The sequence below is a fragment of the Pelodiscus sinensis genome, chromosome 11 (genome assembly GCF_052426305.1).
Source record: "Pelodiscus sinensis isolate ZL-2025 chromosome 11, ASM5242630v1, whole genome shotgun sequence".
In the NCBI taxonomy this organism is placed as follows: domain Eukaryota; kingdom Metazoa; phylum Chordata; order Testudines; family Trionychidae; genus Pelodiscus; species Pelodiscus sinensis.
Window position 1 is genome coordinate 32485454 of NC_143062.1, and position 25775 is coordinate 32511228.

The following is a 25775-nucleotide window of genomic DNA, read 5'->3' on the forward strand; positions in this document are numbered from 1 at the left end:
GCCCCTTAGAGCTTCCCACCACCTGACCCTGCCCCAGTGCCAGTCTCCTGTTTCCAGAGCCCCCCTGGGCCAGCCCCCAGTTCCCAATATTAGCCCTAACCCAAGCCCACTAGTGTCAGCCCTACCCTGCAGCCCCCCACTACTAGCTCCACTCCAGAGCCCCTGAGTGTCAGCTCCCCATCTCTTAGGTTACGTCTACACTGTGGGTTTTTTGCAAAAGAGGTGCTAATGGGTGCTAATTTGCATATATCATGCTCTCATTTGCATAGCTTTCAATCCTTTTTGCGGAAGCAGTTTTTACAATAAAAAGCCTTGTGTAGACAGGGCCATTTGTCAGAAAAAAACCCTTTTGTGCAAGAGCCTGTAAACCTCATTTTTTGAGGAATAAGGGATCTTACGCAAAAGGGTTTTTTTCTGCCAAATGGCCCCAGATGATGAAAATGACTCAGATGATGACAATGAGCATGCATCAGTCCACATTGCTTTGGATTGTTACCAAGCAGCAGTGGTCCCCAACGTGGTGCCCGCCGGGGCATTTATGTGCGCCCGTCAAACGATCTGGGCCAGCCCTGCCCCGCTCTGGGTGCACAGCGCATGCGCGGTACCAGCCTCGGGCATGTGGCGCATGGGTGGCCCCTGCCCCAGGCACGCAGCACATGCGTGGTGCCAGCCCCGGGCGCCCGGCAGCTCCAAAAGGTTGGAGACCACTGTCAAGCAGAAACCATCATCAGCACAGATGCATGTCCTCTGGAATGGTGGCTGAAGCACGAAGGGGCATATGAATCTTCAGTGCATCTGACATAAGTATCTTGCAATACCAGCTACAGCAGTGCTACATGGATGCCTTTTCTCATTTTCAGATAAACTTAAAAAACAACAAATAGCCTGGTAGCACTTTAAAGACTAACAAAACATGTAAATGGCATCATGATATTTCATGGGCACAGCCCACTTCATCAGATGACTGGAGTGTTGGATGTCCAGAACCAAAAGATGACATTGAACTGGGCAGCTTTATCTCCTGCAAATTGTAACCAGACTTATTTGTCTGAGTGATTGGCTGAACAAGAAGTAGTGCTGAGTGGACTCTAAAGATTTATATTGTTTTATTATTGAATGCAGATTTTTTGTACATAATTCTATATTTGTAAGGTAAGATTTCATGATAAAGAAATTGCACTACAGGCAGTCCCCAGGTTACGCGGATCCGACTTATGTCGGATCTGTACTTACGAACGGGGCTTTTCTCGCCCCGGAGGACGCGGGCGGCGGGACCGCCCAGACGTGCCGCAGTCCCGCCGCCCGTGTCCTCTGGGGCGAGAAAAGCTGCTCCGCGGCTTTGCTCTGCATCTCCCTGGTCTGCTGGGGCTCCGCCCCAGCAGACCAGGGAGACGCAGAGCAAAGCCGCGGAGGACCTAGTTTCATGAGGCATACCTGCGCAGTCAACAAAGGCTTCCTTGTCGACCGTGGCGTGTCCAGACTGCCCCGATCTGCCGACAAACAGCTGATCATCAGCTGGACGGCAGAGCACAGCAGCCATTTAAATTTAAATGAAGCCACGATTATTTAAATCGCGGCTTCATTTCCCTCTGCCGATCAGCCTAATCTACATGGCTCCATTGATGGAGCCATGTAGTTTAGACACACCCCTACAGTCCTCAGCTAAAACCTCTCCAACGCATCATCAGTGATCTACAACCCATCCTGGACAATAATCCCTCACTTTCACAGGCCTTGGGAAGCAGGCCAGTCCTCGCCCACAGACAAGCCGCCAACCTGAAGCAAATTCTCATCAGCAACTATACACCGCACCACAGTAACTCTAACTCAGGAACCAATACCTGCAATAAACCTCAGTGCCAACTCTGCCCACATATCTACACCAGCGACACTATTACAGGACCTAACCAGATCAGCCACACCATCACAGGTTCATTCACCTGCACATCTGCCATCATGTGCAAGCAATGCCCCTCTGCTATATACATCAGCGAAACTGGACAGTCCCTACATAAAAGAAAAAATAGACAAATTAGATAGCTGGAATGGTAATACAGCTGCTCCCGGAGTTACAACAACCTCCACTTACGACCATCCGTACCTACTACCAAAGCGGTCGTAAATGCGGATCTGAATTACGAACGGCGATCTGCGCTTATGAACAGCGTAGTCGCCATGTAACTCTATTGGATCCGAGTTACGAACACTTTGAGTTACAGACCAAGTGTTGGTCCGTAATTTGTTCATAACTCGGGGAGTGGCTGTATACAAAAACCTGTAGGAGAACACTTCAATCTCCCTGGACACACAGTAGCAGATTTAAAGGTAACCATCCTGCAACAAAAAACTTCAAGAACAGACTCTAAAGAGAAACTGCTGAGTTACAGTTCATCTACAAATTTGACACCATCAGTTTAGGATTAAACAAAGACCGTGAATGGCTAGCCAGCTACAAAAGCAGTTTCTCCTCTCTTGGTGTTCACATCAGCTTGGTGTTCACATCTCCACATCAGCTGCTAGAAGTGGGCCTCATCCTGCTTGACTGAATTAACCTTGTTATCTCTAGCCTTACTCTTGGTTGGTACACTTTTCTTATGCCTGTATATTTATACCTGCCTCTGGAATTTCCACTACATGCATCTGACGAAGTGGGACTTTGCTTTCAAAAGCTTATGCTCCAATAAATCTGTTAGTCTATAACAGTGGTCCCCAACGTTTTGGGGCTGCCAGGCGCCTGGGGGCGGGGCCGCTCACGCACTGTGTGTCCGGGGGCGGGGTCGCTCACAGGCTACGTGCCTGGGGGCGGAGCCAAGCATGCGCTGCGCGCCCAGGACCAGCACCAGCATGTGCTGCAACCCCGGGCAGGGGCTGCCCAGGCACCATGTGCCCAGGGCCGGCACCGGCATGTGCCACGCACCCGGGGCCAGGGCCAGCACCGGCATGTGCTGCGACCCCGGGCAGGGGCCGTCCAGGCACCGCATGCCTAGGGCCGGCACCGGCATGTGCCAGGACCCCGGGGGCGGGGCCAGTCCGGATTGCTCCGCGGGCACCCATAAATGGCCCAGTGGGCGCCATGGCGTCCACGGGCACCACGTTGGGGACCACTGGTCTATAAGGTGCCACAGGACTCCTCGTTGCTTTTGCAGATTCACACTAACATGGCTACCCCTCTGATACAGAAAATTAAGAACATTTTATGTTCCAGATATATCACAAAACATTGTTTAATAGGGAAGGAGCTGTCTTATCTACAAGTTACCTGTAAGTTTAGCACTACTACAGGCATTGCACCTTGTGAAGTCAGTTATGTTTTCTAAAACTACTTTCCACAGTGTTACCAAATCAGATAGCTAGTGTTTTATGTTCCCTTTAAAACGGGTGGGGAACCTCAGGCCCTAGGGGGCCAGATGTGGCCCCTGGCTTGCCTCGATCTGGCCCTTGAGACTCAGGACTCCCTCCCCAGCACTGGGGAGCCCGCACTGGTGCTCCAGCTGCCTTGTTGTCCCACCGCAAGACTGGAGCACACAAAATCTACTAGGCTGGCTGCCTCTAGGCTCTGGTGTGGGAGGGGAACATGGGGAATGTCTTTCTCCATCTCCGTCAGGGGCCACGTCAGTGAGGGGTTGGTGGTTTTTTTGTTTGTTTGTTTGCTTGTCACTTGTGTGCAGCCCTTGATTGATTTTTCCATGGGTTAGTGGCCCCCGACCCAAAAAAATTCCTCACTCCTACTTTATATTGATGCAAATGACTTCACAAAGGGCCATGGAAAGAAGAATCAGACCTACTTATGTCAGTTGAAGTTTTGTCTGTGGATTTAGAATTTACTGTGCCAATATGTGTGTTTGGTGTGCTTAGCAATGTAGCATACAATAATATCAACTGTATTTTCTCACTGTCTGGTTTTGCTGCAAAACAGTTTTGTTCTACTAGTATATCTTTCTTTAGCTATGTGGGCAGCATTGCTATACCTTCAGATCTGTAAATTGACCCTCTTTATTGATCTGTTGCACAGAAATGCAAACGTTACTACATTTTTTAAAAATCACCATAATCTATTAAAATATTTCCAACAATACGCAGTCACTGAAACATAACCTTACTGTAAATAAATTAGCCTTTCCACTACTCCTTTTCTTCATTCCTTTCCTTTTTTAAAAATAGCTTTTCATTTATCACAGAATCTTTACATGTATTGCTGTGAAAGGATCTTTGATCGCCTTGAGAAACATCTCAGAAAGTCAATCAGCTATTTCAGTTTGATGCACTGGACTGTAACAGTTCTATAGTGCTCAATTCATAATTGTACTCCCCAAGATATTCATCATGAAGGTAAAGTTAATTCATCCAGCAGAGGGCAATCTGACATGTATAGACATGAGGCATAAACATAGAGTACTGGATCTATGTGGTACCTCACTAAGCACATAACCAAATTCTCCCCTCCTTTATTCTACCTCTGTAATATTGGTGAAACTGCAGTGTGTACAATGGATGGAAAAAGTCTCAGAACTGATATAATCCTTGTTTATGGCCCTGTAACAAAGAAATATTGTATTTGTAGTTTGTTTTGCAAGGCATCTACTTTTGACTTGGATTAGATTTTAGCACATGTACATTGGCTAATATATATCTGTAATAGCTGTTACTAATATTTGCATCCCAGTGCTGATAATGCCAGTGAATTTAAAGATTGCCTGAAAATATGAGATTCTCAGAGGCTAAAACCTGCTGTCCTATTTATTTTTTTCCTTTTGGTTATTAGGGGTTTGTATGTTAAATTAATACCACTCTGAGTTTTGGGTTGGTGAGCAGAGTCCACCAAGACAACAACAGGACTATTACCATCAAGTAAAGAGGGTGGGCCACAAAATACACAAAACTATTGATGACATAGGACAAAGAAATGAAAAAAATGGTGGCAAGATGGTGATTCAAGGGTCAAAAAGATCCACTGTGATGTAGTCATGACAGCATTAACTGGGTTACCCAGAGTACTATGGGATGTAGCCATGCTCCCTTACTTGCTGTTTTAGTCAGTGGAAGTTCACTTCCCAAGGTGTGATGCCGTTAAATAAAGCAGCAAGTTCCCAGCTTGAAGTCCTGTGAGTAGAGTTTGTTGCATTGAGCAGTCTGTTTACAAAAAGGAGGACTTAGAGTAGAGAATGCGAGACAAAGCTCACTGATTCATGAAGAAATCCAAGAATTCAGTGGATGTTGCCTAGAGAAACTTTGCCCAAATGCATGCACAGATGAGGGACCAAATGAATGCCCCTCAGAGTGCCTCTACAGTGCTCGGCTATTTTAGGATACGTCTTAAGCTGCTCGTTATGTCGAAATATTTTTCAAAATAACGGGTATGCTATTTCGGCATCTCTGTAACCTTCGTTCCACAAGGGTTAAGGGATGTCTCACAATAGTGCGTTATTTCAAAATTTTGTAGCTGCGTAGATGCACCAAATTTCAAAATAAGCTATTTCGAAATAGCATCGAAATAAGATATTGCGTAGCTTATTTCGACTTTAGGGTGCTGTGTAGATGCGCCCTCAGTTACAGAGACTTCCTGTCTGAATGAATGAAAGGCCACATTGGCCAGTGCCAGAAGGAAGTCTTGTGATTTTGTGGAGCCATAGACAAGGAGTGCATAGTGGAAGAGATGTGTGGGGATGGGCAGTGAAAACATCAGGAGGAGGAGAAGGCAGAAAAGGGCTTGCATCCAGCATGTAGCCATGCACCCAGGGGTTCCCTTTAGTTACAGGAGGGGAAGGCATTGGGGACACCCAGGAACCATGCCAGCCACACACATGTGCTCCTGACTCCTTGAAGGGGCCCATCAGTTGATTCCTGAGGGGCCACAGAACCAGGATGGAAGACAACCATGGAAACAGAAGTCCTGTATTTACCCACAAAACAGATACAGCATATCTATGTTTGCTTTTGAATTTTTTCCACCGTGTTTATCATCACTGGTTTGGGGTTAAGTAGTTTATCTAGGAGAGGCTGGACAATATGAATCAGATGAAAGACAGGAACTGCTAGTTCTCTATTGAGTTGGTCTCATGGGTGTGTAAACCTCACATCCCCTCTTAAGGTTCATGGACTGTGTGCACTAGGAAAATATGTTTTCTTACCATGTAGAATCTACAGTTTAGTTCTAGCTGTTTCACTTCAAAGTTAAAACTGTCTTGTCTTCTCTAGGATTTTACATCATATGAGTTACTACATGTTAAGTAGCATGGTAAGAACATGTCTTTTTTTCCTAGTGAAGTAGGGTGTATGGAGGGTATCAGTGAGGAGGGCTGCATTGTTTTCATTGTATGTTAAGTGTACTCAAGTAAGCCTTATTCTGTAGACCATTGCTAAGGTTTCCTGACACTGCATTGTAAAACTCTATTTTCAGTTGCTTATAACTTTGCCAAACTACTGAAATTTCCCATGCTGGATGTCTGTGTTAGGCTGAAAATCATTGGAAAGTTTTGGCCAAATGGGTAAGCTGATTTTGAGAACCAAGTTAAGGAAAATATGTTGCTTTGCATGTGCTAAAATATTCTAGCAGCCTTTTATTTGGGAAATGCTATTGGTTCCCTGCTTTGGCACAGACTTGAAATATGGCAGGGTGGCCATTGTGTTAGGGATATGCCTTTTGCTTCTTCTGTTAAAAGCCTATCAAATGTGGACAAGTTATAAGCCTTTGAAAAATTTGTACATTCTCACTAAAATATATTAGAATTTAGTAGCTAGAAGAATCTGCCCTCCCTGAGCATGCTCCACTCTCTTGCAACTCCTTGAGAGGACCAGACTGCAAATGCACTATCCCTAAAAAGTAATGCTCCAGACCTAGGTTGCAGAGAGGGAGTTAGACTGTCCCTGTAATTGTGATTCCCAGCTGGTTTGGGCAGAGAATGGGGCTGAGTAGGCCTTCATGGTTTTAAAAATCTTCTCTAAGAATTCTTCCATCGCAGAGTGAATTGGCTGGAACTCAGTTTATCCGACATGGGAAGTACAAGTTTAATCCTACAAGGTGCTGATGCAAGAGGTCATAATGGATCAGAAGATAAAACTATTTTATTATTAAAGACTCAAAAGTATTTAGGCACTTTCTCAAGAAATTGCTTTGTCTCTCAATTCTTAAGAGAACAGCAGATAAAAATAACAAGGTTATCCCAACATGCATTGATTGCATGTATGACACTGGCAGCAGATTCTGCAGTAGACTTTGATCTCAAGAAAGATCCAGTAAGTTTCCAAGGAAAAAATATTACCACACATTTGCCAGGAAGTATTTTGTGCCAGGTAAACTGAATATATCTTTTTGGAAGATACCCTTCAGCAATAACAAATTGGGCTTTTAGTAAGAACAAATCTCTCTTCTCTTTTCACCATTGACTCCTTAAAGACATGGAGAAGGATTAGTGACCAAAAGAAAATTTTAATATTAAGCTGTGGCAAAATCTGCCTCATGAGAAGTGTATAATATTTAGTATGTGTGGGAAATAGATGATATTGGTTGAGATTAGGGAGTGGAGAGACAGAAATGATTGGTTCTGTTTCCATGTTTACCACTAATTCATTGTTACCTTGAGTGAACTGTTTACCTAGCTGTTCTCTAATTTATACATCTGGGCTGTGTCTACATTGGCACCCCTTTCCAGAAAAGGGATGCTAATGAGACCAGTCGGAATTGCAAATGCCGCAGGGGATTTAAATATCCCCCGCAGCATTTGCATGAACATGGCTGCCGCTTTTTTCTGGCTCGGGGTTTTGCCAAAGAAAAGCGCCAGTCTAGACGGGATCTTGCGGAAAATAAGCCCTTTTCTGGTAGATCCCTTATTCCTACTTTCAAGCCCTTTTCCGGAAGATCCCTTATTCCTACTTTCAAAATTTTGTAGCTGCGTAGACGCACCAAATTTCAAAATAAGCTATTTCGAAATAGCATCGAAATAAGATATTGCGTAGCTTATTTTGACTTTAAGGTGCTGTGTAGACGCGCCCTCAGTTACAGAGACTTCCTGTCTGAATTTCAAGTAGGAATAAGGGATCTTCCGGAAAAGGGCTTATTTTCCGCAAGATCCCGTCGACTGGTGCTTTTCCCGAGCCGGAAAAAAGCGGCAGCCATGTTTATGCAAATGCCGCAGGGGATATTTAAATCCCCCACGGCATTTGCAATTCCGACTGGTCTCATTAGCATCCCTTTTCCAGAAAGGGGTGCCAATGTAGACACAGCTCTGTAATATAGGAATGAAAATATCTTATGCAGAGGGAGCTGATAAGGCTTAATTAAAGTGTGTAAATTGTAATGAGATCTTCAGATGAAAGGGACTAATGCATCAATTTCCAGGTGCTGTGTTACTCCGAAAAAAATTAAAATAACCCTCACAAATTAACAATTATATATGCTTTCTAATATCCTCATAAGAAATAACAGGTGGGCTCTTCTCACTACCTTAAAATGAGGCACCTGCTTTGGAACTTGGTTTAAAGGAGAAAAGATAGCCTTATTATCTGATAGTCCTGAAAGTGTATTGGGGCTCTACTCCCAGTTCTGCAACTGGTTATATGTCCTTGGGAAGTAATTATAGGTAATTGGCAAATGATTAAAAATGATCTTGTGACCTTCTGGATTTCTTTACGGGGGATAAAGAAGACATGAAACATTTTTGTTTGTTAGGATTTTTTGTTTTTTGTTTTTGCATGAGAAATATCAGGGATATTCTGGCCTTCTCTAGTTTTGATGGGGAACCCATTTTATGTCTCAAAAGATCATCTAATCTCACACTTTAATTCAAGGGATTGGGGTGATGAATCTTTTAAAAGACATCTTTTCTCCAAACAATTAGTCTTTAACCTTAAATAGACGTTTAAAAACAAAGAAACAAAAAACAAAGAATGTTAAATACTGTAGTCTGACTAAAAATTTCTTCCCCTCTCAGTGGGTCTGTTTTCATTCTTTTGACTCGTGATGTTATCTTTTCACTACTTCACCAGTCATTGTAGGGCAGTGTTTCTTAAACTTTTTAAAACTGAGGAACACCAAACAATAATTTTTTTTATGAGGAACACCAGGGATTTTTTGGTGAGCAAAAAAAGGTTGCCTGCCCCTTTATGGGTGGCCATTTTAATCTGTTGTTCTCTGCGGCACACCTCGTGGCATATCCATGTTCCATGGAACAGAGTTTAAGAAACACTGTTGTAGGGTCTTCTAGGCTGTAGAGGACCAAATATTTAAAGCAGAAAGGAAGCAGAAGAGTTCCCATTGTTGGGTTTGGAACAGTGTAGAAATAATATTCTTGTGTTGTGACAAGATGGACTGTAAAAAAAACAAATATTAGCAAAAGATGTTGGACTGAGCAGTTGCTTTTAGTATGGATTGTAACCGTCTGATCCAAATGACTGTGTATTTACAAACCATTGTGAATCAAACAGCTTGCACGAACAGCTTTCTCTCTTTACCAGTGATGAGGGGGCTGGCAGAGCTCAATATCCTCTTGGAGTAGCTTTATACTGTCATGCCAACACTCTGGTATGTCAGAGCAAACTCACTTCAACAAAAAAAGCATTGGGCTGTACAGCAGGCAGACTTATTATTGAGGATGTTGAGTATTTATGCCTGTTTCTTGCATTCCAGTGAATCTAGTGGTTAGAGCACAGGGCTGGGAGTCAGGGCTACTGGGTTTTAGTCACAGCCTTGCCAATGATTCACTATATAAGCTTGGATAAGTTACCGGTACTTGGCTTCAGCTTCCCCTATTGTGCAGTGAGAATGAGAAGTGTAGCTGTCATAGTGAGACTGAATTATCTGTTTTTAAAGTACTTTGAGGTATTGAATGAAAGATGCTGGATAAATACATAAGATTATTTTATTATTTAGAAACAGAGATCAGAAGAGGAATGAAATTGGGATGATTGACAAACATGATAGTTACTTGACTGCAGAGAATGAATAGAATTAGGAGATAAGTTAACTCATTGCAACCTTGACAAATCCCTGTTTGAATCAGAGAAGAGGTAGGATCTCAAGCTGTTAGCTACATGAACAAGGACTAACACTGAGCAACTTAAAGAAAGAAATTGTTGCCATAACAACAAATTACAACTAGCGCTGTTTCTTAAAATATGACAATGGTCTTTCTGTCCTTCCTCACTCCCAAGAGAATTGCACACAAACAACTGAGCCACTATCAGAGCACCTCTGAAAGGTAACATACATGGCAAGTGATGCAGAACAATGCACAGTGTATTTCTGGAAAGTCAATATATGTATGTTAAGGAGAAAATGGAATGAAAAGTTCAAATGAAAGAATTGGAAAGACATACTCTAAAAATATCACAGTGATCAAAGCATTTGGCAGTGCATTTTATTCAGCTCTGAACTGGGAAGCTAGTCTTTTTTGTCTTTTGTGGTTATAAAAAAATTCTGCTGATAGGCCCCAGTTCAACAAGGAACCTAAGCACATGGGGTACGTCTACACTAGCCCCCTAGTTCGAACTAGGCAGGCTAATGAGGGTGACCGAAATTCCTAATGAAGCGCGGGATATAAATATCCCGTGCTTGATTAGCATATTCCCATCCGGTTGCCATTTTGGAAACTGACTAGCCTGAAGTAAATGCCCGCATCTACATGCGGTAGAGAAGCGGAATTCTGAGATAAACCCCTTCGTTAAAATTAACTGTTAAACCCCATTCCACGAGGAGTAACAGTTAATTTGAACTAAGGGGTTTATCTCGGAATCCCGCTTCTCTACCGCATGTAGACGCGGGCAGTTACTTCGGGCTAGTTAGTTTCCAAAATGGCGACTGGCTGGGAATATGCTAATCAAGCGCGGGATATTTAAATCCCACATTTCATTAGCAATTTCGGTTGCCCTCATTAGCCTACCTAGTTCGAACTAGGGGGCTAGTGTAGACGTACCCATGCATAGTAGCTTTAAGCATATTAGTAGTCCCAGTGAAATGATTAAGTTAATCTGTGTCTTAGGGTACATCTACACAGCAGTGTTATTTCAGAATAACTGACATTATTCCGAAATGATATAGTCTGCATCTATACAGCAAGCCATTATTTCAACATAATATCAAAATAATGTCAAGCTGGAAGACTTCTTACTCTGACTCTTGTAACCCTCATTTTACTAGGAGTAAGGGAAGTCAGAGGAAGAATGTTCTTTCCTGGACTTCCTGTTGTGTAGACATGTTCATTCCACTTCATTATGGACATCTCAGAGTATTTCAATCAATTTCAGTGGAACTAATATTCTCGCTTATACCAGTGAAACTTTACTTGAGCCGAGGGGGTCTACAAGTGTAACAAAACAGTTTCTGGCTTTTTAAGGTGCGCTAGCCTTCAGATTGAGGAAGAGAGTGATGTTTCTAATATTAAAGCTGGGTAAAAATGTAAAAAATTATTTTACAAGTATTTGGATTTTTATAATAATTTCCTTTGACTGCATTTATGCCCCTTTAGGTTTTTCTTTCTATTTGTATACTAGTTGCTTTACAAGCAAACCTATTTACAGAAAGCAAATTTCAAAAGCAACTATACAAGGAAGCCAAAATAGGAATTTGCATACTTATAGTTTGAGCTCCTCCAGTTGAGGAACAGATACAATATCATGTGATTTATCTGAACAGCTATAACTAACTAACAAAGCTCACATTTTGAATATTCACAAGCAATCCATAAAATAAAATAAGAGAATTGTCACATAAGGAACAAATTAAAGGAAATGTGTGGGGTGGCACCCACCCGCACTCAAGCCTAAGGAGTCCACCTGGCCCAGGTGGCTGAAGAGGCCCTACCCCCACAGCCCTGCAGAGCATGCTCAGGCTGCAGGCCGGGGATAAATACCCGGACAAGCAGGCAGACAGGAGGGGTGTGGCCAAAGAGGCAGGGGCACGGCGAGGAGTTCCGAAACAGCCCAAACCACCACCTGACCCCAGTCCGCCATTGCTGCTGCCTCAGGAGTCCAACCAACCCCTGCAGGAGTCTCGCTCCAGGAGAAGCCCAGGAGTAACCTGCAGAGGGCCCGACCCAGCAAGGGAAGAGGTAGGAGACAGCCCAGGGTGGAGGAAAAACCTCCAGGAGGTCGGTGTGTTCCGGCAGGCATCCCCGCCGACCAGGAAGTGAAAACCTTCGCTGCCATCAGGGCCCTGGGCTGAGACCTGGTGGAGTGGGAGGGCCTGGGTCCCCCTACCTCCCCTACCATTCTGCATGCCACTAGCAGAGACCGCAGGGGCATTGTACTTTGGAACTAGGCTGGAGGGCCGTATTTCCCCTAAACCAGGGGCATTGTACTTTGGGAGAACTAGGCCAGGGAGGGCTGGAGTTTACCCCGAGCCCGGGCGGCATCCCGACACGGGGCACGCCCTTCGACAGGAAACTACAATCTGTTCATAGATGTTTAGCAAGCAGGAAAAGAGCTATATTTATCCAAAATCATAGTCCATTATCAGCTTGGGGCTTAACTATATGCAAAATTCTATCAGGTTAATGAAAGATGTGATGTAAAATAGATTAAATTAAACTGGTATAAATAGCTGTGTGCTCTTTCTTCCATTGATACAAAGATGGCATATGTTGATGTAGGTTAAGTAAGTTATGAACAGGTTTCAGATAGCCCCAAGGTTTGCCTCGCCTAGTATCTTGTTTCTGATAGTAGTCAATACTACTATGATTCTGCTACTTCTGTATGTAGACTTGTCTACAAAGTTTTGTAAAGAGAGTGACATAGTTTACAACTTCTTTCTCTTTCCACAGTGATTTCTGTCCTCATATATTAGTGTTTCTCAAAGTGGTCCACACTTTGGAATGAGGTCCACCTCGTAGTCCACCTCGTGGAATGAGGTTTAACAGTTAATTCAAACTAAGGGGTTTATCTTGGAATCCCACTTCTCTGTCATGTGTAGATGCGGGCAGTTACTTCGGGCTAGTCAGTTTCCAAAATGGCGACCGGCCAGGATTATGCTAATCAAGCATAGGATATTTAAATCCTGTGCTTCATTAGCAATTTCGGTCACCCTCATTAGCCTCCCTAGTTCGAACTAGGGGGCTAGTGTAGATGTACCCTCAGAGTGGATCCGCAGACCACTTTGAGAAACACTGACATATATTCTGCTGGATCCTGTAGTTCCATTCTTTATAGCTCCAGTGTGGCAGGAGATGCTTATTGGAGTTTAGCTAGCATGGATAAAGCCATTGGAGTCATTTACGTGTTTGTTTTTTCAGATAGACTAAAATAACACGAGTTTTGGCTGAAAAGCATCTTCCCTATTCAGGCAGCAGGCGCAGGATATTCTCCTTGCTGCAGCTCCCTGATGAAATAGTCTATGGATTAAGAAATAAAATCAGGTTTCCTCTTGTAAATTGAAAAACGAGTCCTCGTCCTACAACTGGCAGAGAGCTTTGCTCATGTCAGGCAGGTCCATGACCACAAAATAAGGGCTGAGTTTAGGTGTAAGTAGGTACAGCTCATGGTAGAATAACTGTGATGTGTAGTATAAATTGTAACACCAAGCACTGTGTACAAGGCTTAAAATCGTCTGAGCTAAGGACATGGTTTTCTTTCTCATTCTCAGCTGCCAAGCAAATAGGCATATTCATCCAGGTGAAGCTAATTAGAAATTGCACTATGATGCTTCTTTATTTTGCATTTATTCTAATCTGTTATAAACTATCCCTTAGTTAATCATTATTGTATTGACACTCCCAGACAGCTGAGTCCCAGGCCTATTTAAGAAAATACATCAGCATTCTATGTGATAGTCCCAAATGCTCTAGCATGTAGTTGCATTATTGTAGTATTTTGGGTAATTAGAGTAAAAGAATCATAATGTAGGGCTGAGGGGACTTCAGGAAGTCATATAATCCAGCCCCCACCTAGTACTGAGGCAGGATTGTTATCATAGTTATATTTTATAAGGAAATGCTCTCTTGATCAGATTTGAGGAAAGAGCGCTCTACTGTATGGTTTGGTTCTGGGTTTCCTTTCTCTCTGGTTCCCCTGATCAGGTGTGGATTCAACTGTTTTCAGACTAGCCCAATCAGTCGAGAGCTACAAAGCATGGAACCCCTATGGGCTAATTGTGTGCAAACTTGGCCTTGATAAGAAACTAAAAGCAATCAATACACCATGAAACTGCATAACTTCCTACATAAGCTTCAGGGATCCAGAGCCAGCAACATTCTTAAACATTCAAAGCCAGTATGGATAATTTAGGGAGGTAGGTGACCTGGAGAAAGTGGCATCCATGCTGAATCTCCCTAAGAAATCCCCTATAAATTCCTTTTTTTTTTGCATAATGTGCAATTGAAAAGGCAATGACACTAACAGAACTTGTGCTGAGCCCTTTAATATAGCTATAATTTAGGATTATTCTGCCAGATAATAACTGCTGTTTACATGCAGCTAGTGGCATGGGAAAATGCCAGATTTTTATTTTCCTTTGCCTGTTGTAAATACACTTGCTGTTCAGTTACTGCCATATTAGCTAGCACAGATACTCATTTATAGCAAAGCAACATAATAGCTGCAGTAGCCAATGAACTGTCTGGGCAACTTGAGGCCTGGTGAGCAGTCATTTAAGCTGGTGCACAAGAGGCAGTACCACATTGTTCAGTAAGCTAAAAAAACAGTGTTTGTCAATCTCCCACTGCTGAATGGATCAAGTTACAGAGCATAGCCAGTGTCAGATAGGCTTTTGTGACATCCTGAGAGGGGAGAGGCTAATGTCAGAGAATGTTTTTGCTTGTGCCCTGAGCCTCTGTTGTCTCTAAAGACCAGAGTGTATTTTTGTATTCTGTCTGGAGTCCAGAATGCCTGTCTGTTAGCCATTGGCGTTTGGGAGGCAGAGCACTGCTTGTTGCTCAGTTAAGTACCCGGGCAGCAGCAACCACCATCTTCATATTTTAATAGTATTCTCAAGCTTCTGAGGATTTTTAATTATGGTCCACTTTAAAGACTCCAAATTCAAGGAGACCGAATGGTAATTGGTAATTTGGAACAAAGACCTTTTCTCTATAGCTTGCCCATTCAAGTCTGACACATCAAAATAAACCTATCTGAAAGCTGATCCCCTAAGTGATGAAAGTTCAGTGGCTTCAATCCACTTCCAACAGAGTGGTCTCTGCCTCAGTAGACTCAACCTGCCACAGCTAGATTTGTCCCTGTCCCTACCCCCCAATCTTTCTGGCAGAGGATTTCAGTCTCTAGAATACTGATCTTGCAGCTTTTTCAAGCTTTCAGTTGAGTTTCAAGTGATAGAAGGGAGGTCTCACAAAATGTGCAAAACGATTTTTTAATTTCCACTGAATGAATTTACAACAGCAATATAGAGCCCCATTTTCATACATTAATAACCAGTGCCTCCCTTTTAACCTTGGGCATAGGTTCTCAGTCTGGAGCTCATGCTTGCCAGGATAGATAAGAAAGGGAAACACAATTAATACAGAAAATACCATATTGCATCTGTGTAAATCTATGGTACTCCCACAATTTGAATACTGCATTCAGATTTGATCACCTAATCTCAAAAAGATATTTTGGCATTGGAAAAAGTTTAGAAAAGGGCAACAAAAAAAATGATTACGGGTATGAAATGGCTGCTATATGAGGAGAGATTAATATGACTAGGACTTTTCAGCTTGGAAAAGAGACGAATAAGGGGAGAAATGATAGAAGTCTATAAAAGCATGTAGTGTGGAAAAATGAATAAAGAAGAGTTATTTACTCAGTCACATAACACAAGAACTAGAGGTTAACAAATTAAATTAATAGCTAGCAGGTTTAAAACAAAAGGAAGTACTTATTTATAAAATTCACAGTCAACTTTGTGGAACTCCTTGCCAGAGGATGTTGTGAAGTTCAAGACTATAAGAGGGGTCAGAAAAGAGCTACAGGTTTAACTTTTAAAATCAAGGACTCTCTCTCTGGTCCAGCAACATATTGCTGGATCAGAGAGCCCTGGCTGGCTTGTTAAGCAGCCTAGCTCAGGCCAGGCTGGCAGTGGGCCAGTGGCCAGGAGTGTAGCCCGGGCAGGTGTCCGGTGCAGTGGGGAGTGAAGGCTTGACCGGCAGGAAGGAGCATAGCCCTGGCCAGGCTATAGCAAGCAGGTCCAGCAGTAGGGAGCAAAGCCTGAGCAGGGTTCAGGAGCAGAGCCCAGTGGCCAGGGCTAGCACCTGGGACCAGAGTCAACAGCCGAGAGGGAAGCCTTGACCTCTCTGGTCCAGCAAACTCTGTGATTGAGGACTCCTGAGGTCCCGAGGATGCTGGACCACGGAGGTCTCACCTGTAGATAAATTCATGGAGGATAGCTCCATCAATGGCTATTAGCTAGGATGGGAAAGAATGGTGTTCCTTCCTCTTTGTCAGAATCTGGGACTGGATCACTTGATGATGACCTGTTCTGTTCATTCCCTCTAGGGTACCTGGCATTGGCCGCTGTGAGAAAATAGGTTATTGGATTAGTTGGACCTTTGGTCTGACTTAGGGTACGTCTAGACTACATGCCTCTGTCGCCAGAAGCATGTAGATTAGGCTACCAGACATAGGAAAATGAAGCGGCGATTTAAATAATCTCAGCTTCATTTAAATTTACATGGCTGCCGTGCTGAGCCGACAAACAGCTGATCAGCTGTTTGTCGGCTCAGCGCGGCAGTCCTGTAAATTTAAATGAAGCGGCGATTATTTAAATCGCCGCTTCATTTTCCTATGTCTGGTAGCCTAATCTAAATGCCTCTGGCGACAGAGGCATGTAGTCTAGACGTACCTCTAGTGTGGCCATTCATATGGTCTGTGTTCTTAATGGTCTGACTTGTACCCACCAAAGAGCAAAAAACAGAGCAGTTTTTTTTGAGTCAGGAGCATGCTGATTCTTGGAGGCAAATTATCAGAGGTGAGAACCACTTAAATGTCTCAAGAGAGTTCTTTAGTATTTTCCAAGGTTGCTAATATATTTGAAAAGCTGAAGGAGGTGTCTTAATAGGGAGGGTAGCCCTCATCATTACATTAAGGAGACAAGTATTTAACTCCTGGCTTGTCAGGTCTGCTCGAGTTTAGGGAGGATATACTAGTGCTTGAGGTATGGGACTGGGAAGTACGTTAGGACTCTTGAGTTATAGTCCTAACTCCTGCTGAGTCACTGTGTGAACCTAGTAAATCACTTCTCCGGGCCTAATGACAGCCCTCCCATGAAATATAACGCTACATGCATTTCTGGCTGTGGTACTGGGGACTAATGTTACTGTTAGTGAAGCGTTTGGGGATCTTTAGATAAAATTTACCATACAAAGGACTGAGAGGTACTGAACACCGGAGAAATGCATTGATTTCAATAGAAACTGCAGTTGGTAAGCACCTCTTAGGACTTAGCCTTGTTCATTTTTCATTATTTATCTAAGGCAGGGATGGGGAATCTTTTTTGGGGTTGGGGGCCACTTACCCACAGAAAAAACAACAACCTCACAATCCTTACTGATCTGATCTGTAGTCTATGTCTAGACTACAGAGTTTTTATCCCGGAAAAACCTATAAAATCATGTAGCGTGGAAAAAAAAAGAATAAAGAAGAGTTATTTACTCAGTCACATAACACAAGAACTAGAGGGATCAGCTGGGGAGTCCCAGGTTCCACGCAAATGCCCCCAGGCTCCACGCAAATGCCATGGTGGTGTTTCAAAGGAGTGCCACATGGAGCTGACCCCAGGCTCCATGTGGTGCTGCCCCTTTGAAACACTGTGGTGGTGTTTCAAAGGGGCAGTGCCTCATGGAGCCTGGGGCTTCAAAGGGGCAGCACCACACAGCTGAGCCCTGGATCAGCTGTGCAGTGCTGCTGCTTTGAAGTACCCCCTTTCGGCACCCCCCGGCTCCCGCTTTGCTACCTCTATCTGATAGAGGCAGCGGGGGGGGGGGGGGGGAAGAGTTGACTCGAATATCCAACAAGCATTTGCTTATCGGATAGTTGACTAGTCCTTAACATTCTTACTCCCAACCACAGTGGCATCTGAGGAAGTGGAGGGCCAACTTCAGTGGTCATACGTAGGGCCTCTTGGCTGCACCTCTCTAGGTTTCTTAGGGAGGTGCAGAATACAGTTGAGGTCCTCCCCTTCAAGGGGCAGAAGCTATTTTCTACCATGACAGATGCTTCTTTACATTCGGTCAAGGATTCATGAGCTATGTCAATACCTTGGGCATGTACGTCCCTCAACCAAAAAGGAACCGAATTGCCTCTATATCCCACAAGGTAGATCATCTCCATATTCCACCCAGAAGATCTATGACCTCAGACGCCATCAGAGGCAACAGAAACACAGGCAACTTCAAGTACAACTTGCCATGTCTCAGTCCTCCAATGGTAGACAGACCTTTTGAGAATCTGGTTGAGGGTTTGACATCATTTCTGCTAGCCAACCAGTACCGCTTCAGTCTTCAGCCCTTCTACCATGCCTGGTCCAAAATTATAACTGACAGATGTGTTCTTGAAGTAATCACAAAAGGCCTTACAATTCCCTTCTTTGCCTTCCTTCCATCCAAACCCTCTTCCCCATCCCTCTTCAGGGACCCCTCTCACGAGACTCTGCTCCAGCACAAGATTCACAAGCTACTTCAGATGCTGGCAGTAGAGCCAGTATCATCACAACAGAGGAGAAAGTATCTGGAGTAGAAGCCCTTTCTCACTCCAAAAAAAGTCAGGAGGTTGGAGACCCATCTTGGACTTACGCAGACTGAACAGGTACCTAAAGGCAACGCTTTACCATGGTAACCCTGGCAAGATCGACCTGCAGGATGCATATTTCCACATAGCAATTTGACCATCACACAGAAAATTCCTCAGGCTTGCTCTTAAGGACCAACATTGTCAGTACAAAGTCCTGCCCTTTAGTCTATCTTCAGTGCCCAGAGTTTTCTCAAAAATCCTTGCTATGGCAGTAGCTCATTTCAGAAAATCAGGGATAATTCTTTCCTTATCTATATGACTGCCTGATAGTGCCTTCTACGGAGCAAAAGGCCCTAGAGTCCACCGCAAAGACAATTCAGCTATTCAACACACTGAGCTTACAGAGAAATACCCAAAAGTCACACTTTACTTCATCTCAGGAGCTGGAATTCGTAAGCGCAACATTGGATTGCGTGCAAGCGCAAGCCAGACTACTGGCACAACGCTTCCACTTACTGGCCACACTAGCTCAGACAATTATAGGCAGTCCCACAATCTCGTCCAGACAATGCTTACAACTACTTGGGCACATGACTACAACAACATATGTAGCCCCCTATGCCAGACTACACATGTGGTACCTTCAAGTATGGCTCCACATGTGCTTTCGGCCACACAAAGTGTATGTCTACACAGCAAAGTTACTTCGAAATAACAGCCGTTATTGTGAAATAACTATCCTAGCATCTACACAGCCATTCCGTTATTTCGAAATTAAATCAAAATAGCAGAGGGCTTATTTTGAAATTGGCAAACCTCATTTCATGAGGAATAACGGCAATTTCGAAATTGCTATTTCAAAATAAGTGCTGTGTAGACACTTATTTCGAAATAGGGGGCCTCCAGCCCTTCCCAGGGTGCCCTGCTGGCCACTCTGGGCACAACCAGGAAAACTCCTCTCCCTCCTCCACTCCCCGGAGCCCTTAAAGGTGTAGACTCTGGCCACAGTGCCTGTGCTAGCTCCAAGCCTGCCAGCCTAGAGCCAACAGTCACTGTCCCTGACCCAGTGGCCCCAAAACATGAGCCAGCAAAGCACTTGCAGCCAGCCCTCCACCACTCCCCAGGAGCAGTCTGCCAGCTCCCAGGAACCTGCCAGGACCCGGAGAAGGTGGGCGCCTTCCTGGACCAGGGCGGAGATCTTGGACCTTATTCAGGTTTGGGGGAATGCCCCCAACGTCCATGATCTCCACATTAAATGAAGGAACGCGGCAGTCTATGGCAAAATAGCTGCCAGCCTGGCCACCAAAGACCACATGCGAACCCAGGAGCAGGTTCGCATGAAAATCTAGTCGGTCTGGCAAGACTCCCAACCCTGAGCCCTGAGCTGCCCCTCCTACTTCTTCCCCTTGCTTCCCCCTTCCAGCTCCCTCCTCCCAGGTTTCCTCCTGTCCTGGTCAAGTGGTGGATAATAGATCCCTACTGTTATAGTCTTATTAGAGAAAGGAATTACTATCCAAAGAAATTCTATGGCACATGTTGATTCATTTAAAATTTTTACTTCATTTGATTCTAAATTTTCTTTCACATATAGTGCCACTCCCCCACCCGCATGACCTGTTCTGTCCTTCCAGTATATTTTGTACCCCGGAATGATTGTGTCCTATTGATTGTCCTTACTCCACCAGGTTTCTGTGATGCCTACTATATCAATATCCTCCTTTACCATGAGGCACTCTAGTTCACTCATCTTATTTTTTAGACTTCTGGCATTTGTGTACAAGCACTTAAAAACTTGTCACTGTTTATTTGTCTGCCCTTTTCTGATGTGTCAGATTCTTTATGTGAATGTTTTTCATCTGATCTGGCCCATTCTTTATCCTCTTCCTTCTTTTCCTGCTGACTCAAACCTAGAGAATCTCTATCAATAGACTCTCCTCCAAGAGATGTCTCTGTCCGATCCATGTGCTCATCTGGAAAGGTATTGAAGACTAGGGATGTAAAATCTCATTTAACCAATTAAAGGGGGTATGGGCAGGGGAGATGCTTCATCCCCACTGGACTGGAGTGGACCCCCACCTGCTGAAGCTGGGCTGGAGCGTTTCCCCAGTCACAGGCGAGGGCTGATGCGCCTGGGTCCTCCACAGGGCCCCACAGATTCTGGTACCGGTTAAGCAGTTAACCTTTCACATCCTGGCCGAAGACACTTCTTGCCTGGGGCACCATTTGGTGTAGGGCCAGCCCTGAACAGGGCCATTTTAAAACCCAAACATGAATCAACTGTGGATTAGCTATAGACAGCCACAGTCTCACCAAAAGCCTGACCAAAAAAACTGGAAAAGTTTTTGCAGTGTTTTCTGAAAAAATATGAGACCCCACATGTCAGAATAACTAAGTCATGTGTGATGCCTCTCAGGCATCTGGGATGTAGGAGACCCAGGAGTCCATGCTTCTGACCATATCCTAGGTGAGTGCACCCTAACCACTAGGATACTGGCTATTCTGCAGTGTATCTTCTCTGATGGGACCATCGTGAAGCTTAGAAATCCACCTGACAACATTTTAGTCAAAGCTGATTTTTTCCATTTAAAAAAACTGGTTTCAGTTAATTGGCATTTTTCAACAATTTGTCAAAAAATTTCTAACCCACTCTAGTTCTCAATATCACTGAAGTTCTCTAGAAAACCACTAACTAAAGAAACTAGTCTGTCAACATGAAAGCTGTAGAACCTCAGTCCCTTACAACCTGCACTGTACCACCCTTTGGCTATGTCTAGACTACATCCCTCTTTCAACAGAGGGATGTAAAATTAGACAGATCGAAATTGCAAATGAAACCGGGATTTGAATTTCCCATACTTCATTTGCATAATGGTGGCCACGTGTTCTTTTGAAAACGGGTATTTTGAAAGTGAAACCACCGTCCAGACGTGGTTCTTTCAGAAAAAAAACTACCTTTAGGAAGATCCTATAAACCTCATTTTTGAGGAGTACAGGATCTTTCAAAAAAGGGTTTCCCCCCCCCAAAAGAACCATATTTAGACAGTAGTTTCACTTTCAAAATACCCATTTTCGAAAGAACGTGCGACCGCCATTATGCAAATGAAGCACAGGAAATTCAAATCCCAGTTTCATTTGCAATTTCGATCTAATTTATATCTCTCTTTCAAAAGAGGGATGTAGTTTAAGACATGCCCTTTCAGTTTTAGTCTGATTAAGTCATAGTCTGTTTTTCAGCCAACTAGCAGGAAATCTCAGTAAGGGCAGTTTGATAAGGAGACTGTTGCCAGATTCTGACATAAAGGGCAAGCAAAGATAGATGTTGTTTTGAAACAATGGAAAGCTCAGCTCACACCGCCTATTTAATGGCTTCAAGCTGTTAAAATATAAATATTAAAAAAGAACCAGAGCCAGAAGCCAGCCCTGCGAGTTATCACACATGACTTAGGCAGAAAGAAATATGAAACCACAGACAACTTCCTCTTTAAAATACCCCCTGGAAATGAGTCTTCAGAGGCCTATGGTTGCAAGTCCAGTGATGGACTTGGTAGCTATGGAAATCAAACTACCAGCCTCAAAGTACCTCTAAAAGTCTACCCCCTTTGTGCACTAAGCCAACACACCAGGACGCCAAGCTGACTTAGATCCTTCTTGAGATGACAGATTTATGGAGGGGAAAATATGCAGGCTGCACCACAGTGGAAAGAAAGGAAAGATTGTTTAGAAGCAGACTGGTATCAAAGTTTGACAAGGGCGTTTGTATGGAAGGTCTGGTAATAGCCATTTCATCACACCCAAGACCATTGCTCAAGCCTGTTTCTCTTCTTGAAGTGCCTTCGGCAAGTGAGAGATTCAAGGTTTGCTTTCTATACCTACAGAAGTTCCTATTGCCCTTAAAAGTGTTTTCTCCTCAGTTCAGGTCTGACCAAGAAACAAACATGGGGGAAGTGAGGTTCCTCCAGGTCTTAAAGATTGTTCCTTGTCTGTTCCTCTAAATTGTAAGCACCACATTAGCTAAAGAAGGGGTGCAAACAGTCTTATTTCCCAAGAGAAGCAAAGAAAACCCTCTCCCCTGAGATATTTGGGATTCTAAGGGCAAGTCTACACCACTTCTGGGAGCAAGACTTCCCACTAGCAAATTTCAGCTACTAGAGAACTAAAGAACTAGAGAAATCAGAGGTTTAAAATTATCCGTATGTTTCACAATTGCTTTGCCAATTTCTAGTTCATTTTCTGTCCATAAACTTGTCACGTTAAAAACAATGTAGGCTGCCCTAGACAGCTGCTTTATTGGTTCAGTGCACAGTATAAAGAGATTTAAATTTGCCTTGAGAAATCTTGATATGTCAGAAGGGCATTAGGGAATATTCAGAAGTATTTCAAAAAGCTAAAAATGGCTCTCCCACACAACTTTTCAACATAAAAAGAGATTTTTAATTATGCACAGGAGAAAAGCAATGGCATATCTACCCTTCACCAGTGCCACATGGCAGGAATCCATTTAGACATCAATGTCTCTCCATAGTCAGACACTTCAGAATTAACACAAAAAAGGAAGAAGAATAATTTCTTTCTCTATTTAAACTCATGGGCTACGTCTACACTGGCCCCTTTTCCGGAAGGGGCATGTTAATTTCAGCTATCGTAGTAGGGAAATCCGCGGGGGATTTAAATATCCCCTGCGGCATTTAAATAAAAATGTCCGCCGCTTTTTTCCGGCTTTTAGAAAAGCCGGAAAAGAGCGTCTACACTGGCCCCGATCCTCCGGAAAAAGCGCCCTTTTCCGGAGGCTCTTATTCCTACTTTGAAGTAGGATACTCCTTTGAAGTAGGAATAAGAGCCTCCGGAAAAGGGCGCTTTTTCCGGAGGATCGGGGCCAGTGTAGACGCTCTTTTCCGGCTTTTCTAAAAGCCGGAAAAAAGCGGCGGACATTTTTATTTAAATGCCGCGGGGGATATTTAAATCCCCCGCGGATTTTCCTACTACGATAGCTGAAATTAACATGCCCCTTCCGGAAAAGGGGCCAGTGTAGACGAGCCCATGGTGTCCAACATGCTAGTCACTAGCCACTGGCCAGTTGAGTGTGCCTATTTGGGTTGAACAATGCAGCTATTTGGCCGGTTGAATGTAGCTACTGCTTCAGAACCAGTTGGACACCTCAGATCTAGACTATACACTTTTTGGGTCAGGGACTCTCTTTTATTAAGTGTGTGTACAGGACAAAGAGATGCTGATCTGGAAGCTTCTCCAAGTTACTGTAATATAAATAAATGCAAATATTATTCAAGAAAATATAAGCAAGCAATACATTGAAAGAATAACTGTCAGAAAAAAGGAGTAGAGGTTACCAGAAAAAGAGTATATAAAGCAGAAACAGGTCCAAGCTGTGAAACTTATATCTAGTGTGGCAAAGCTGTGACCGTGCCCCATGAGTCTTGCAGTATTGGTGAATAATATTAGCTTCAGAGACTCGCTGTGGCCCTTCACGCAGCCTCTCTCTCTTTACAAGAGGCAGGGTCCTCAGCTTAATGAATCATACTCATCACAGGTTAGTTCATGGTTTCGGGTTGAAACCCCTTGCTAGTCCTGGTGTCCCTTCATGGGGCAGTGTCTGTGTTAATGTGGGGGAGTCTTGGGGAGAACCTGGGTCCACCCACTACTCTGTGTTCTGGCCCAGGGACCCTAAGGTAGCAGCAACAGTCAGGATTGTTATTCCTTTGAAATTGGGAGCTTGTTTCCTAGGCCACTTCCCCCAAACAACCCCTTCAAGTGTCTCTCTCTAGTACCTGCTAGCCAGTGCTCAGCTTACACACAGCCTCTTCTTGTTCCACCCTTCCTCCTTCTGGTCTATCACTCTTTGTCTTCCCCCTCTCCTTACCTGGGAGAAACTTTTTAAAGCACTGGTTTTAATTGTTTACAGGTGTTGAATGACTTGCCTGAGGGATCAAGCTAATTAACTAGCCCCAATTGTTTGCCTGGCTTCATTTCATGGCAGCAGACTATAGGGGTTCACTCTGGGAAGAGAAAACCACTTATCCAGTGCCCTGTATACTTGCCTTCTACCAGAGTGCGACAGGTTGCTGGTTTGGGTGTGTCACATTAAATTCCAATTTACCCTAAGTTTAGGGGGAGAGGTGGCATTCAGATCTTAGTTCTAGTTACACTCCATCTATGGTTAGTATTTTATAAGCAGAAAGATTGGCTGGCCTGTCAAATTCATCTTGAATATTAGTATAACTTTCAGTGAACATAAAAATGGCCATACTGGGTCAGATCAAAGGTCCATCTAGCCCAGAATCCTCTCTGCTCACAGTGGCCAATGCCAGATGCCCCAGAGGGAGGGAACATAACAGGTAATCATCATGTGATCCCTCTCCTGTCATCCATTTTCAGACAAACCGAGGCTAAGGACACTATTCCTACCAATCCTGGCTAATAGCCATTGATAGACCTAACCTCCATGAATTTATCTAGATCTTTTTTGAACCCTGTTAAAGTCCTAGTCTTCACAACATCCTCTAGCAAGGAGTTCCAGAGGTTGACTGTATGCTGAGTGAAGAAAAACTTCCTTTTGTTTGTTTTAAACCTGCTGCCTATTAATTTCTTTTGGTGACCTCTTGTTTTTATATTATGGGAACAAGTAAATAACTTTTCCTTATTAACTTTTTCCACACTGGTCATAATTTTATAGACCTCTATCATATCCCTCTTTAGTCTCCTCTTTTCTAAGATTAAAAGTCCCAGTCTTTTTAATCTTGTTTCAAACCCCTAATAATTTTTGTTGCCCTTTTCAGAACCTTTCCCAATGCCAATATATCTTTTTTGAGATGAGGCGACCACATCTGTATGCAATATTCAAGATGTGGGTGTACCATATTTTTATAAGAGGCAATAAGATACTCTCTGTCTCATTCTCTATCCCAGGTGTTCTTAACCTTTTTACCTTCACACCTCCCATTAAAGTGAACTTCATGTCCACACACCCCTGCGAGCCGTTTTGTGCACGGTCTAGCCCTGCCCCCTCACCTGACAGGAAACTAAGGGACGTGGCTAGGACTATAAGAACTCTGACAGGGAGCTCAGTTGGGGCCCAGCCTCTGAGGGAGACAGGGGTCTGTCCAGAGCTCCTGGCT